The following is an 18,157-nucleotide window of genomic DNA, read 5'->3' on the forward strand; positions in this document are numbered from 1 at the left end:
ATTATATACATACAACAGAAATTGATCCAGTATAATGTACTTTGCCATAAAGTTGCAAAAAAAAGAAAAAACAAATATATATATATATAGTAGTCGAAACGCGTTTGGCAGCGGCTAAATAAAGAAATCTTGAAGAATCTCACACGGCGTGGTCGTTCAATGGTGGTGTAAGCGGGACTCAGTCCAAGGAGTCTTATGGTGACGACGCAACTCTCGGTATGGTGGAGGCAGTGAATGCTTGGATAATCGTAGCATATATATATATATATATATATATATATATATATATATATATATATATATATATATATATATATATATATATATATATATATATATATATATATATATATATATATATATATATATATATATATATATATATATATATATATATATATATAAACAGTTCTATGTACACAAAATACACTCATGTATGTCTCTGGATCCACAGTAACATAGGTGACCAAATCTGCATGCCCATTGATCTTTTTTTAGCACCTTTGTTTTTATAAATTGCAACTTCCAGGCTACAAGTGGCTAATAGCCTAGCCCTCCATTGTTGAAATACAGGTGGATCCGGATCTAACCAGGCTGAGGCAATAGTAAGTCGAAGTATTGCCATGGCCACAAATATTAACCCCTGGGTGTTTGTCTGCACTTCCCGATTTGCTACCCCCAGCATGATTTCCTCCGTTGAGATTTCTATTTTTGTTTGACAAACTTCTGATAGAAATTCCGAGATGTCATTAATCAGCTTAGTAAGTGTGTTACATGTAGCAAATATATGTATAATATCGGCCCCATATAGTGCACAACGTGGACAGTTTGTTCCCTTCCCTGTTCCCCACTTAGCGATTTTCTTAGGGGTGTATTATAGGAAGAAGAAGGTTTTATAAAATTGTGCCTGTAGCTTTATCGACATTAATGAATTTAGAGCTAAGTCATATGCTATGCGGGGGATATTCGAATATAGTCCCAGTTGGTCCTGCCAAATTGCGCAATGTTTATCCATATCATCGGGGGCCATTAAATTCAAAGTTTCATAGATTTCCCCTATCCTGGGGGACATTTTTTTACATATATTATCCATCAATTGATTGGTCAGGAAATTCTCCCGCCCACCAGTTTTCTTTGTTAGAAAATCTCTAACCTGCAAAAACTCAAAGAAATCTCTATGGCTAATATTATCTTCCTCATGCAGATCCTCAAACATCTTAAGACAGCCTTGTTTATAGAAGCAGCCCAGTTGCACCATACCTGCCGAGACCCATCTGTTTATGCAACTATCAAGGAATATTAAAGGCAAATTATTATTACTGTTCATTGGTGTATAAAATATATACATCTTGCGGATGCTACTCCATGCTTTATAAGCCCGTATAATAGTCTTAAACTTGACTTTCTTAAAATAATTATCGTTTGTATGTCGCCAAAAGCAACCAGCACAATCTTCTCCTAATAAAATTCTTGAGGGGACGGGATCTCTTGATTAATACTTTCATTCGAAATCAAATTGGCGCAATATTTCAGAACAGTGGACCAATAATACAATTTAAAATTCGGTAGGGATAAACCTCCCTTTTCCTTCGGTAGTACCAATCGTTTAAGAGCCCGTCGGGGTTTCTTATATCCCCAAATGAAGCTTGAGAGCATAGAGTCGATAGTCCTAAAGATTTTGGAGGAGAATTCAAGGCAAATAGTCCTAAAAAAATATAAAAATCGAGGGAAAAAAATCATCTTAATCAAATTACAACGGCCCCCTAGAGTTAGATGTAAATTATCCAATCGTACCAAATTTTCAATCTCTTGTGCCTCTCCGCCTCCTTTCCTTTCCCCTTCCTCCGTCCCGCCTCAGGCAGCATTGCCATCCCACCAGCCAGCCGATGTAGGTGGGAATATGAGCTATTTTGTTCATGAAACGAAATTAAACAGAGTTGAACTATAAAAGAGAGCGTCAATCTATTTCAGTCCTTGATAGATATTTAGGGTTCTCTTCACCAAAAGAAAATTGATGTCACCCTTCAAGAAATGTTTTTTGATGTATCTGAAAGCAAAATAATAGTATAAGAAAATTAATCATTAACAATATCGGAAAGAAAATGTTTTAATTTCTGTGACCATACATCCCATTATCTATACTGGTTTAGAGCAAAAAAAAGAATTACCACATTATGTAATGGCTAAGAGGAGTGAAATGTTGTTAAATTACTACCCGAATGATCCTCCTTAGGATATATCAGTATATATTTAGTTATAAATCAGTTTTTTTAACTTTCAAATGTAGGCAGATGCCTACCAATATGAACTATCACCTGTGCATTAACACAAATTAGTACATGATGTATGTTTGATTATAGTGAAGCAATACATGTACCTATCTAGCATTAACAATCATGATTTGTTTGTATTAAAAAATCGACCATCAGTGGTGTATCCACGGCGTTGGAGATACTTTCCTTATCAACTAATCACTAATCATTAACAGATGTGTGGATGTGATGGAGCAAGGTGGTGAAACAAAATTTTGTGGAGTCCTTGTGAAATCATACTCCAATAACAGTAACTTGTATTAATGAAACGTTGTGCATGTATAACCAACGTAGAATAAGAAATGCACCTACACAAATACATGTGGGAAATTAATCTTGCTTGTGTTGCAATCATATTCAACTAATTATGTGATTTTGTCATGTCCTAAACTAATAAGCACCTTTAAATTAATGAAATGCGGCATAAATGTGCTTTTGTTTATGTTTCTTTGTGTAAAAACACGAAGATAAAGTAAGTATATTGCGCTTAAATGTAGCTTTTTGCTAGGTAAATACTAATTGGGAAAACCCTAAGTAAGGGGGGAGGTAAACAGAAGGGTTAATTGATTTAAATTAACGTTCGTTTGTGTTTATTTCTATGATAGTTCCCATTTTTGAGTCGTGAGGCCTAAGAGAAAATGGAGTCACTCGATTATTGTGGCCACAAAAGAACTGCGCATGTGTGAGAACTGAATGCGAACAGCTTGAGCCTGGACTGAATAAAGTTCATAATCGATTTGGACTGGAAGTGCAGATGGCTGCCAAGACATGAGCACAGTGGTACAGAACGTGGGAAAGATGCCGAACGTTGCGAATAGGGAACCGGACTAGGCTGGACATTTAATAAAACAATAGGCCCATTAGAAAAAGTGAGGACGGAAGCAAACATGAGTTTTGATGACGAGATGATGCTCATCCACCCCAAAATTGTTATAATTTAAATGTCGAATTTTCTGAAATAAAATAAATAAAAGTGAATAATTTTAGACATGCTGAATTTGCTATTAATAAAAATTAGATAAATAAAGAATCAAGCTGGTCTTGAGTTTTCCTACGCCTAATTTTCTTACTAGCAGATCTCTCGATCTCAATGGTGGTGTGTCTAATAAAAATTTCGTATTTTATGAAATCATGGTAAATACATCTAAACTACAGGTGTAAATAGTATAAATATGCAATTTAGTTTTAGGCATTCCACTAAGATACAGCAGCTTTTCCTTTGAATTTCACCGATCCATGGAGTAAAGTGTAAGTGTTTAGGAGTGATTCGCAGTGATATGGGCCCCACTGTTTCATGGTATGTTAGAAATTATACTCAGGGAAAGGTGAAATGTCTTTAGAAATTATTTACGGAGGAGCGCAGGATCAGTTATATTAACTTGGTAGCAGAGCATTGGTTGCTATAGAATTAGCTAGGATTATGTATAAAGTATTTCATAAGAGTTTTTTTTGATGTATAGAATTATGACTAACACCTGTTAAGTTTGTATTGCGTCATATGTAGTCCTGAAAAGGCTTTCGAGTGTGACGTGAAGCTAGTTACTCTGTCTGCAGGCAGAGGAAGTGTGGCAAGTGAAGTCGCACAGTGCATTAGTCTGTTTCAAAAGGTAGTATCGTCGTGTACTACGGTGGTATTTGTGCATATCACAAGTGGTGTTGTCGCACATCACAAGTTTAGGGACCTTAGGTGTGAAAGGATAAATGTATAGTGAGGGCAGTCTATGAAATCTTAGCCTTCAAGTATAGGGATCATTGCGTATTCTGTCTTAAAACTTACGGCTGGGAGAGTAGTAGGGCTTAACCCGAGCTCAAAAGAAGGGTAAAGGAGTTGCGCCTACTTTACTAACGATAGAGAAATTCTGCGGTGGGCTAGAGGTAAGCGCTGCCTACTGGAAATACAGAATTATTATATGTATGAATAGGGATTTTCGTATGAACGTGTGTAAATGAAATAGCAATATGCGTTCTTGTGAAACTCTGGGTTAGACTCTAAGGAGGTGAAAAAGAACTCTGTAAGTGTTTTTCCTGGAGAAACGGGTTCATTATTGCTTGATAGAAGGGTAAGACTTTATCAACGAGTCTAAAATCCTGTGGAGATGAGCGTCGTCTACTCCAATTGTGGGATACACGAAGCGATTGAAAATCTATCACTTTGTTTCAGCGAAACAGATTAGTGAAATGGTTTTGTGTGAGTTATTAACTGATTTTGTAAAATATCTTGTAAACACGGCTTCTTGAAAAAATCTTTGTAAAGGAGGGGTCAGTCGGCGCTGCAGAAGCCGGAGCGCTGGTGACGTCAAAAGTGTCGCGCTGGAATTGGTCCTCGTGACCAAGACAGAGTAGGATCTGATAAGTTCATCACAAAAAAGCAGCAAAGTGATTGGTTAAGCACTAAGAAAACATATCTTGTTCTAATTGGTGCGTTAGTGTGAGCCGCACTGTGATAGGTTGGTGTTACGGAACAGCAACAGGGAAGTGCACGATCTTTTGAAAGACAGGGAATTTACCGGAAAAATGTCTTACTTTTACGAAGAAGAAAAGAAGAAACCTTCATGGTTTAAGAAATTAAAAAACGTATTTGCAAAAGATAAGGAAATTGTGACAAGAGAGGGAAAAATACTTCCTCCACCAAAAATGCCCGCTTCTTACATGTTGTCAAAATATGGTTACCATACGTGTGTTTGGCTGGAGAATTGGGCAAGGTATACTAAAAATGATGGTGTATTGGCATTCCCAGAAGGAGGATCGTTTGATGTGGCAATTTTGAGAAATTTAAGAGATAAAATGATGAATCTTGAACCGAGACCTAGACCGACTCAATTTGAAGCAGTAGCTGAATGGGAAGATGAGATGCATGAATTGGAAAGTGAGAGATTGTCAAGATTTAGAAATCTTTGTGGAGAAACACATGAGAGTAGAATGTGTAGATGGAGAGATGCATATGTATCCGGTCAGATTAGTGGATGATTATGAAGGACGGAAATGTACAGAAAAAAGAAAGAATATAGAAACAGGGAATCAGAGCTATGGTGAAAGTGAATCAGAGGATGCTGTACTAGAGGAAATATTAAGTAGAAGACCACCACCGTATCAACCAGGTTCTTTATGTACTACCCCGAATGCTCCAATGATAGATGACAGGACTAGTGAAACCTCAAAACAATTTTCAAACTTTAGTGAAGTACCTGAAAGAATAGAAGTGAGATATAATCTGAGTACCTCAATGACAGAACCAAGACTTACTGGTACCCCTAAGCAAAGTAATGAACAAGGAATAGGAAATAGTGCAGAAAGGCGAGTTAAAGAGCAAGTTAGTACTGCTGAATATATAAGATCTACAAATGCATTGACAGAACAGATACAGGAACTTATGAAAAATATGGAAGCAGTAACTGTCCCAGTAACGATAGGACCTGTAATTCCAGTGTTTGAGAATCAAAGTATAAAAGAGTCAAGTCTGACAATCCCTTTACAACAAAGTTTGCAGAAAATAAAAAGAAATATTTATCCAGATTTGTCAGAAATTAGGCGAACTAATAATGTGAATCCACCTGAATTGACCCTTAATCAGAGTATACCATACAGATATGCAACTGGAGCAGAATCTGACTCTGCTACTCCTGAAAGAAGTGTAGATTAAATAGATTTAACGCAAACACCTAAAGGACCATCAGAAAGAGAATTAAGTGACTGGATTAAAACTTTGAAATTAAAAGGGCATGAACCTAAAGTGTTGGACGTAGCAAAATTAAAAGTAGACATGGAAGAATTAATCATTGGAACAATTGGAACAGAGAGGTTAAAAACGTACCAAGATGATGAACTTATGTTTATGTGTAAAAGTATAACATGGAAAGCGAAATCAATACAATATCAGTTGAAGAATTTGGCTATTGAATTAGAAGTAGAGTTTGCAAAGAATAAATCATTACAGAAATCCTATAGAGTAGATTTTTCAGAAAAAGACATTGAAAACATGAATACAGCAGGAAGGTTGTCCCAAATAAAAGAGCTAATTGTTCTGTTACGGAAATGGGGAGATGTGAATAAATGGAGAGCCAAATGGGCAAAGAAGAAAGAGGAGACTAGCGACAAATCCACATTAGCGTTTCCAGTTAGGGAAAAAGAGACAGTTGTAAATGAATTCCCAATGAGAGAAACACCAGGAAGAGGATATGTACATGTCCCATGGAGTAGACAGGATATATTATCATTTACAAATGATTTTCCTCGATTAAGAGAGAAACCAGCAGAATGGTATCGACAAGTAGATAGATTTGTGAAAGTCTCAAAAGTGCTGTGGGTTGATTTGGATGGATTGTTTGATATAGTTGTACCAAAACTGAAATGGAAGCATTTGAGCAGCTAAAAAGGAGTCTATGTGAAACACCAGCTTTAGGAATGTTCGATTATGAAAAAGAATTTGAGCTATACTGCAGCGAGCGAGAAGGATGTGCATTGTCAGTCTTGATTCAGAGACATGGAAAACTGCAACAACCTATTGCGTATTTCTCAGCAGTTTTGGAACCTGTTGCAAAAGCATTGCCAGGTTGTCTGAAAGCAGTAGCAGCTACAAGCGTTAGTTTGGAACAAAGTGAGGCAATAGTGATGGAATTTCCTGTAAGAGTGTATGTACCTCACTCTGTGGAGATTCTCCTCACTAGAACGAAAACACAATATTTGACAAACAACAGGATGACCAAGTACGAAAAGGTATTTTAGGAGCAGAAAATGTGACCATCTCTAGATGTGTAAATGTGAACCCTTCCACGTTATTGCCTGACACAATGGAAACAGAAGTGAGAAATGAAGTTGATCACAAATGCTTGGATGTTCTTGAATACTGTACCAAACTAAGAGCTGACATCAGAGATGAGCCTTTGCCTGAATCAGATTTTGTGATGTTTGTAGATGATTCATGTTTGAGAAAGATGAGGGTGCTTTGAGTGCAGCATACACTATCTGTACCGTGGCAGATGTACTGGAAGCATCTTGCTTGAAAGGAATTCGATCTGCTCAAATAGCAGAGTTGATTGCCCTGATTCGAGCATGTGAGTTGGGAAAAGAAATCAAAGTGACCATAGTGACTGATAGTCAGTATGGCTTTGGAGTTGTTCAGGATTATGGACAACTGTGGTCCCAAAAAGGTTACATGACTTCTGCAGGAGCACGCATACGTAATGCTGAATTTGTACGAATGTTATTGGATGCCATCCAACTGGCAGACAAATTGGCTGTGGTAAAATGTGCAGCACACAAAAAGGGGGATGCCTATATCACCCGAGGTAACAGGTATGTTGACTCAATTGCTAAATACTGTGCCAGAAATCTTGCATCAATTAATAAGGAACAGGAGAAGGGGCATGTTCCAAGTCCTTTTATGCTAACCACTGTAGTTGAGACATGGCAGGAAGTAAGACAAATGCAGTAAGAAGCTGATGAGGAAGAGAAAAATGTCTGGTTAAAAGCAGGGTGCAGACAAAGAGAGGAAGATGAAATCTGGGTTTACAAAGATGAAAGACCAGTAATGCCTGATAGCATGATCTCAAATATGGCCCGAATGTACCATGGTCAAGCACACCTTGGAAGAGATGCCATGCTTCAATTGTTCAGACAGACATGGTATAATCCCAAGTTTAGGATGATAGCTGAGAGTCTGTGCCAAAGATGTTTAGTCTGCCAACTATTTAATCCAAAAAGGAAAACAATTGTGAGTTTGGGAACCATAGGACGGGAGGGAGGTTTATTTACACGAATGCAGTTGGATTTCATAGAACTACCGCCATTTAACTGACTCAGATATGTTTTGGTGATCATCTGTTTGTTCTCCCGATGGGTAGAAGCCTTTCCTATGAGGAGGAATGATGGGCTTACTGTTGCAAAACTGCTTTTAAGAGAGATCACACCTAGGTTCGGTTTCCCAGTGACGATTGAAACTGATCGTGGTCCACATTTTCAGAATGAGCTCATACAAATGGTATGTGAAGCACTGGACATTCGTCAGAGACTGCATTGTGCTTACCAACCTGAGGCTTCAGGAGTGGTAGAGCAAGTCAATGGAACAATTAAAAACAGGATTGCAAAAATGTGCCTAGCAACAGGATTAAAGTGGCCTGATGCCTTGCCACTTGTTTTGATGACCTGAAGAAGCATTTCTGACAAGAAAACTGGATGAAGTCCACATGAGATCTTGATGGGCAGGGTAATGAGGCAAGCGTATGTACCAGTTGATAAATTGTTAACAATTAATGATGACATCATACTGGATTACTGCAAAAACCTGTCTGCCGTAGTAACTTCTGTGTTCCATCAGGTGGGAACTGAATCAAACACCAAAGAGAAAAGTCCAGCACATGATCTAGTCCCTAGAGACTGGATGGGGATAAAGCTACACCGCAGAAGAAACTGTTTGGCGCCGCGCTGGCAGAGACCAAGACAGGTTGTTTTGGTTAGCACTACTGTAGTCAAATGTGCTGGAGTAAAGAGATGGGTACATGCAAGTCATACCATCCGTGTGGCTGAACCTGAAAATCTTGACGAGTAAGGTGAAAGCACAACTGATTCAGATTCAGAAGGTGAACCAGAGACTGAAGATCAACAGAAACGTCGATATCTGGAAGTATCAGATACTAGTTCTGCATCTGAAGGAGAAGAAGAGAGTACTGAAATACCGAATTCTAAAGATCAATCTGAAGATTGAGAATTGGTAAAGATAGACACCAGTAAGGACACTGAGCAAATTGAAAATAAAACTGGTGAAGAAGAGAGAGGAGCTTCGCCCGCGATCAAGATGGCCGCGTGAGCTCGGAGCTCCGAAGACCTCCCGGTCCTCCGCAATAATCCTGCTATCTATCCTGTCCCACGATGGTGGGAATCGACTGCTGAGTGGGTCCTGATGCGGCGCCCGCTTTCGGAATGAAAATCGGACATTCCTGGACTTAGTTAGCTCGACGAGGCCCGGAGGCTCCTCCCGTGTCATTGCACATCATTGAGGGGTACAGCGGTGCTTCCGCACGGGCGCTTCTTTGTCTGAGCTTAGTTCCACCGGGGAGCGACTCTGGTATCTGCATGCCCCGCTACTCGGCCAATGTACCGGACCCTGGTTTTATCATCGAGTGTGTGGCGCGCCTACCAAGAGGATTCTTACCCCTGCTGGCCGTCTGTCCCGAGGTACCAACATGGCGGGCAAAGGAGACCTGGACAGAGGCAAGTCCCAGCGGGTCACCAAAAAACCGTCCCAGTCCCAGTCTACTATCCCGGAACGCTTCTCCCAGTCAAGAAGCTCGCCGGCGCAGGCGGGCTCCACTACTGACTCAAAACGGGATGGATCACCGGACGATTCTGCCATAACGCTTCGGGACGTTCTGGGTGCGATCACGGGAGTGCAGACGGAGATGCATGCACTCCGGGAGGAACTGTCCAGTAAGGTCGACTCCCTGAAGATCGATATGAACCTCATCAGGACGGACCTTGGGAAAACCAATGACCGGGTGAAGTCGTTGGATCTCAAGACGACTAGCCTGGTCACTGATGTGTCCGATATCCAGACGGAGGTACGTGGCCTGAAATTGGCGAACGGAATGCTGGCGCGCCGCCTGGACGAGTTCGAAGGCCGTGCGCGGCGCCAGAACGTCCGCATTACTGGGGAACCGGAGAAGGCCGAGGAGGACTCGGCTGAACTTTTCGTGGAGGAGCTGGTGCTTAAGAACTTGGCGCCGGGGGGCCTGAGTAAGTTCTTCTCGGTGGAACGGGCGCACAGGATACCGGGGGGACCACCCAAGTCTGGCACTTTCCCTCGCCCTATCATCGCACGGCTCTTTAACTTCAGGGACAGAGACGCTATCCTGCAGGCGTCGAGAGCTGCGGGTCCTTTGCGATTCCAGAACTCAGACGTGAACTTTTTTCCGGATTTCACCCAGGCGGTACAGAAACAGCGTCAGAGCTTTACCGGGGTGAAACGAAGATTGAGAGAACTGGGCCTGCGGTACTCCATGCTCTACCCTGCCAAGCTCCGCATCGAGCGGGACCACCGGACTTTGTTTTTTGACTATCCAGACGAGGTGGGGCACTGGCTGGACACCCTGCCACAGGAGCGACGCGAACCGGCTGACCAGACGGAGGATTCCACCGGGGGCGCGGAAGCGCAGGAATGAACATTTGTTGTTTGACGTTCTGTGAGCTGGATAGCCGTATAGGACTTTCACTTCAGACACTGCTGCTATGGTTTGACTCGTTTTGTCAATAATATGGGGGATGACGGGGGGTGATAGGATGTCTCCTTTCTCCTCTGTGGGCTTTTTGTAGGTTAGTTAAGGGGCGACAGGCACACTGCTAGTTGGGGTGGATTTTAGTCTTATGCAGGGGTGCAGGGTGGTGGGTAGTTGGGGTGTGTTTTTTCTATTTCTTTTCTTGTCTTATTCTTTGTCCTGGCTGAGGTCTTATTGTACTACTATGTTATTGCTGTGGGCGCCATTGCGGGCATGGGTGGGGGGAAGGGGGCGGAACGTCCCTGATGATGGGGGGTAGAACTCTTAACTTGTTAAGCTGGAATGTAAACGGGTTGGGGGACCGTATTAAAAGGGGTGTGGTGTTGCAAATGCTTAAACGTTGTTCACCAGATGTGGTTTTCTGCAGGAGACCCACCTAGTGGGGCACACTTGTAAAGCTCTGACCAGACGTGGTTTCAAAATGGTGGCACACTCAGGGTTCTCTTCGGGATCACGAGGGGTGGGCATCATGGTGCGCATGTCCCTCCCGCTGGAGGTGGAGTCGGTGCTTGCGGATGAGAGGGGCAGATATGTTGCTGTGGTGGGCAAATGGGAGGGCCGCACGCTAGTTTTAGTTTCGGTTTATGTTCCCCCGGGGCTACAAGAGACTACTTTCAGGGATCTAGCTGGCGCCATTTTGGGTCTCCCTGAGGGGCTGCTGCTTGTGGGTGGTGACTTTAATTCTGTCATTTCCGGGGTCCTGGACCGCTTCCCATCCAGAGATCTGCGTCCTTCCCAGTCCTGGCTGCGTGACTTCTTAGATTCCATGGGGATGGTTGACTGCTGGCGTCTGTTGCACCCCTCCCAGAGACAGTACACGTTCCTCTCCGGCGCCCATGGTAGCCTTTCTAGATTGGATTACGTCCTCACTCCGGCTGCCCAGGCGCAGTCCGTGTCCACTGCGCGTCTCCTGGCTAGGGGCATTTCGGATCACTCCCCGGTTTGGGTCTCCTTTGACTTTCGAACCCCCGTGTCCTCGCGGGTGGCTCCTATCAACCCTTGGTATTTTCGCGACCCGAAGACCAGATCGCTCCTGGCTAAAGCTATGGATCGGTACTTTGTCGAGAATACAGGATCGGTTGCCTCGTCGGTTTCCCTTTGGGAGGCCTTCAAAACTGTGCTTCGCGGCGAGGCCTTCTCCCTGATTGCGGAGGTCCGCCGGCGGCGGGACGAGGACGTAGTTCGATTGGAATCTGACATTGCTGCACTAAACTCCCAGCTGGAGCTGGGCCCGTCTCCCGAGCTACTCCACGCTCTCTCCCTCAAACAGTCTGAGCTTCGGGCGACCGCCACTGACGCGGCGAAAGCCCTGAGCAGGGAACAGCAAGGCAGGATTTATGACGCGGGTGACAAGGCTGGCAAGCTCCTGGCGTGGCTAGATAGACGGGAACTCGCGTCTCGGGTGGTCCCGGAGCTGCTCAGTGCGGAGGGCCTGTCCCTCACGGATCCGGCGGCTATAGTTGGGTCCTTCGCGGACTACTTTGGGGAGGTTTACGCCTCGGCGGACCCTCTCCCGGAGTCTGCGTCGGCATCCTTTCTGGAGGACATTGAGCTTCCCTGCCTCTCGGACCTTGAGCGCGACGATATGGATAGGGACCTAACGGTGGATGAGACGGCCTTGGCTATTAAATCATTACGCTCTGGCAAAGCGCCGGGGCCAAATGGCATCCCGGTTGAGCTCTACAAACTCAGGGCCGACGCACTTGCGACACCTCTGTTAAACATGTTCCTTGAGGCCCGCGAGGTTGGAGAACTCCCCCCCGACCAGCGGCTGGCCACCATTGTGGTGATACATAAGGAGGGGAAACCCCGCGATCTTTGTCGATCCTACCGACCTATCTCCCTCTTAAACGCTGAACCCAAAATTCTGGCCAAACTATTGGCTAACCGGTTGGTGGGAGTGATCTCGGACCTGGTGCACCCGGATCAGTCCGGTTTCATCCCGCATCGGAATACGGCGCTCAATCTGAGACGGCTTCACGCAGTAATGGCGCGTGTCCATCTTCTCCGGGAGCCCGCTGTCCTCGCCTCCCTCGACGCCACTATGGCATTTGACTCGTTGGAGTGGAACTACCTGTGGGCAGTTCTGGCCAAGTTGGGGTTTGGCCCCGCTTTCATCGGCTGGGTCCGGCTGCTGTACTCCGCTCCAATGGCCAACGTGACGGTCAATGGTCGGTTGTCTGCCTCCTTTGCGCTGCACAGGGGCACTAGGCAAGGCTGCCCGCTTTCCCCGCTCCTATTTGCCTTAGCGCTTGAGCCACTGGCGGCTTGGATTAGAATGCACCCAGATATCTCTGGGATACCGTGGTCCCCGGGTTTCGAGGACCGGATATCGCTCTATGCGGATGACATCCTTCTGTACCTCTCCTCTCCATGCCACTCGCTCATAATGGCCTTTGAACTCTTGCGGACCTTCGGGACCCACTCGGGCCTGGCGATCAATTGGTCTAAATCCTCGTTGTACGTACTGTCCGGAGACACGCCGCGCCTCCCCCGTGGGTGCTCAATTCAGGTGGCCCAGCAGGGCTTTCGGTACTTGGGCATCTACGTGTCGCGGGACCCCCGAGCCCGGTACTCGCACAACCTCCTCCCGCCATTGGAGCGATTGCGCCGGGACGTCGAAGGCTGGAAGAAGTTGCCGATCTCCCTGATGGGTAGAGCCGCACTTTTTAAGATGATGGCGCTGCCTCGCTTCCTATATGCCCTGCAGAATACACAGGATCCCGTACCGGCGAAATACTTTACTGCTATCGAATCACTGCAGCGGGCGTTGCTGTGGGATGGTAGGCCGAGAATCTCGTTGGCTAAGTTGACTATACCAAGTTATGACGGGGGCATCGCCCTACCTGACGTGAGGCGCTACTATTGGGCGTCCCAGCTGGCGGCAATCAATCATGGCCTCTACGGCCCGGCGGTCAACCCGGGCTATGCTATGGATCGGTGGCTAGTGGGAGATGGGAATTACTATAGAGCGTTGTACTCCGGATCTCTGGATCGGAAGCTGACAGGTCCCACTATGACGATGGTGCGTATATGGCGCACCATTACTAAAACTCTGGGCTGGCATAATAAGGTTACTATGGCCACCCCGCTGTTTGATTCGGACATACTGGGGAAGCTGTGGCATACTAAGGGCTTCGACAGATGGGACACCATTGGGATTTCCAAGGTGGGGGACATGGTGGCCAGAGGACGGGTCAAGTCGTTTGAAGTGCTGCAGTCTGAACACCAACTGGCGGCGACGGAATACTTCCGACACGCCCAGCTTAGTCATGCCCTCTCTCCCTATGTAGTGGAAGGGGAGCCTATCCCTGAATCATCCCCCCTGGAGGATCGGGTGCTGGACGGCTATATGCCGGACAGCGCTATCTCCCTAACGTATAAAAAACTTATTAATGTACGAGTGGATTTGCTGGTGCGACTGAGAGAGCTGTGGGTGCATGACGGTATAGAGGTGGATGACGAGGAGTGGCAATCGGCGATCTCCTCCCCTAGGGAGGTGGCCATATCAGCACGGCTCCGCCTGGTGCAGCTGAAGATACTGCACAGAGTGTATGTCACCGGCCCAAGACTTCTACGTATGGGGCTTTCTATGGACGGCATGTGCCGGCGGGGGTGTGGTATGCTTGGGACCTTCCTGCACATCATATGGGAGTGTCCGGATGTGGCCCGTTATTGGAAACGTGTGCATGAGGTTATGGAAGAAGTGACTGGTGTGGCCCTGCCGGCAGAGGCCCGGAGATGCCTCCTTAACATCTGGGGCCCGACCGACTACAATGTCGCACAGACCCGCTGGGTCACCCTGGGCAATATGGTGGCTAAGAGAGACATCGCCCAGAAATGGGGTGCGCCTGCCCCTCCCTCGCTCAGCTTATGGGGAACTAACATGGACTGGTGCATGCTGCGTGAAAAGACGGTGTATGTAGCCAGGGGTAAACCAAAAATGTGGAGATCTGTTTGGGGTGCCTGGAACACTCATAGAGGTGATATTTGCGACCCCCCCGTTGAACTTGATCCCGAGATCCAGCTTTCCCCGTAGCGCCCCCTGCCTGTAGCTCCAGATTGTATATCCTGTGGTACTACTTCCCACATGCTTCATTGTTGCCATTGTCAGTGTGTTACCTTGGGTGTGCAGCCCCCGACCTCCTGCCGCCACGCAAGTCCGCTGAATCTGTATTGTCCTCAGCCTACCCTCTCTTCCCTTCTTTTTCTCCTGTGCCTCTTGCGCACTTCTTTTTCTTGGCCTTCTGGCCCCCTTTTTTTCTTATGGTTTATTAGTTTCAGCCTTGATGTTATTTAAAAATTAAACCTGATTGCTCCTGCTTCCGATATGGTACATGACCTATCCTATTGTCTTAATGCTGCCTGGCCTCCGGGATGTATGGCTGAATAGCGGTGTACTTTTTCCTATAAATAAAGGTTTTCCAAAAAAAAAAAAAAAAAAAAAAAAACTGGTGAAGAAGAAAATTCTGAGAGACAGATTGAAAGCTCTGAAGGCAGGAACGAAAATCTTGACACTGGGAAGGCGGAAACAGCTCATGAAGAAGATGAGATTCCAAGTACCAGCTATGGAGATGTTCCTAACAGAGTGAAAGAACTGTCTAAAGATAAAACTGACTCTGAAAAGGAGAAAGACACTGTGAAAATCATTATCAATGAAACTGTTGAAGGTACTGACAGTGAGACTGATGACAGTTCAGATGAAACTCCATTGAGGAAGAGTCCAAGAAAGAGGGCTTGGAGTGTGGTACATAACACCACAGAGCATAAGACAAAAAGACTTTGTAAAGGAGATAATTGGCCTAAAGGAAATGATGGACTGAGATTTAAACTGGTTAACAAAGAAAGACAACAAGAAGAGCAGGTTAATGAAATAACCAGTCAAAGAGAAGCATTGGGAAAGAAAATAGAAGTTGTACAAAGGCCAAAGAGAGTGAGAAGACCAAATCAGAAGTATAAATCACCTGAGTGGACCTATATAATACTACATCCAATTGAGGAAGTAAACAGCAGTCAAGAGAATTTGAGTTGCCCAAAGACAAATGGGAAAGTGAGTAAAAGGCTGAACCAGGAAGAAAGGTGCTAATTGATCAAAAGTAAAATTTTTAAAGAAAAATGTTGTAAGTGACATAAGGTCGAAGAAATCTTGTTAGAAAACAAAAGCTTGTAAAGGCACTAGGTCGAAGAAAACTTGTTAGAAGCATTAGAACTTATAGGTGACATAAGGTCGAAGAAAACTTGTTAGCAAAACTCGCTGTGTAAAAAAAAAAAAAAATTGTTACTAATGACAATAAAACGATATGTTCTATTTCTAGAAAATGGTGTAGAATGTGCTTGTTTTGTACTGGATTATTAATACTGATATGGATAATTTTAGCTATTGTTACTACTTTCCAAGATAGCTTAGTAAAATTAAAACATAATGAAAGCTCAAATGAAGAGAATGTTAAATCAAAATCAAATAAGCAGCATGTATATTAGCCAGAATTGCATCAAGATAGCTCTATTAGTGATTTTACGAAAAAACACTTTTTCAAGATTGTTGACTGAATATGTTAGAACAATGGATGCTAGTGACTGTTATGTATGTGTAAAATTGCCTGCATCTGTTTCTGAGGGGGTGACCTATCATCATCTCCCACTTACATATGGAGTCACATGTAGTGTGACTGCAAGCTTGTTTTATCAAACAGGTAAAATGGAATATCATTATTCTAGATGAAGTATTTGCAAAATTGAAAATAGATAATGCAGTAAATAAGAAAAGACCTGCAACAGTTATGGGAGAATATTTCTTGGAAGTAGATGAGTTGAGTCATGACTATGCATTCAAAAACAATTTAACTTGTAAAATGAGAGTAGAAGAAAAGGCGTTTTTAGACATGGTTGAAGAAAGGAGAATTGCTTATAAACGTAAAGAGAAAATGAACCATGAAAAATTAAAATATTGGACATTTAATGATGAAAATATTGATGAAAGAAATGTGAATGTAGCAATAAATATAGATACTCCATTGTAAGGGAAATTTTGCATTAGGAGAGACAATACCATGTATGACAACTATTTTGTGGGAGCAAGTCAATGTAAAGATACTTATCGCATCCTAGGGGGATGGAGATTTAAAGGTGGGAATGATCCTGTTTTTCCTGGAGTTTATTTTATATGCGGAAACAAAGCTTATTATAGGTTGCCTGACCATTGGTATGGGATATGCTATGTAGGTTTGGTCTTTCCTAAAATTTTCCATGTGGATAGAGGAACAAATGGAATTCATGAGATAGGTAAACCTTTAAGTCGTAGAAAAAGAGAGAGTGTTATGGAAATAATAGGTGATGTCTTAGGAGCACTGATACCAGCAGTGGGAATATCTTTCAATGCAAATCGAATTCGGAGATTGTCAACGATAGTAGATCGCTTGTCAACAGATACAGCTGGTGGATACCTAATAGTAAACACTGAAATCATTGCTATGAGAACTATGGTAATGCAAAATCGTCTTGCACTTGATATTATATTAGCAAAAGAGGGAGGAGTTTGTGAAATCTTGAAGGTACAGCATTGCTGTACATATATTCCAGATAAAAGTCAAAACATTGAAATGTATATTACAAATATTACGGAATTGCATAGAGAAATTGAACCACTGGAGGTTGATGGTATCCTTGAACGACTTGGTAAAAGATTAACAGCAATTAAACATTGGTTTCAAGAAATAGGTAGTTCAGTTATAGGTAAAATATTAATTCCAGTAACAGTAATAGTATTAGTCATTTTGATGATAAGGTTATGTTGCATATATAGAAAAAGAAGGAATGTTAGAAAGTCATTAAAGAAAATGATTCAGAAAAGACGAGAAAGAGAAAGAGAAAAAGGTGATAAAGAAATGGAAGAGTATCAAGAGAAAGTATTTAAAGAGACAAGAGAAAAAGATACTAAATTGCAGAAATATTAACCTGAAGAACTTGGAACATGTCTTGGGAAAATAAAAAATTGCTAATTTTATGGGTGGTATTTGGTGATAAATCACCAGTTGACGGAGCAAGGTGGTGAAACAAAATTTTGTGTACCCCTTGTGAAATCATACTCCAATAACAGTAACTTGTATTAATGAAACGTCATGCATGTATAACCAACGTAGAATAAGAAATGCACTTACACAAATACACGTGGGAAATTAATCTTGCTTGTGTTGCAATCATAATCAACTAATTATGTGATTTTGTCATGTCCTAAACTAATAAGAAGCTTTAAATGAATGAAATGCGGCATAAATGTGCTTTTGTTTATGTGTCTTTGTGTAAAAACGCGAAGAAAAAGTAAGTATATTGCGCTTAAATGTAGCTTTATGCTAGGTAAATACTAATTGGGAAAACCCTTAGTAAGGGGGGAGGTAAACAGAAGGGTTAATTGATTTAAATTAACGTTAGTTTGTGTTTGTTTCTATGATAGTTCCCATTTCTGAGTCGTGAGGCCTAAGAGAAAATGGAGTCACTCGATTATTGTGACCACAAAAGAACTGCGCATGTGTGTGAACTGAGTGCGAACAGCTTGAGCCTGGACTGAATAAAGTTCAAGGT

Source organism: Lissotriton vulgaris, chromosome 2_1 (assembly GCF_964263255.1).
Source record: "Lissotriton vulgaris chromosome 2_1, aLisVul1.2, whole genome shotgun sequence".
NCBI classification, from domain to species: Eukaryota; Metazoa; Chordata; class Amphibia; order Caudata; family Salamandridae; genus Lissotriton; species Lissotriton vulgaris.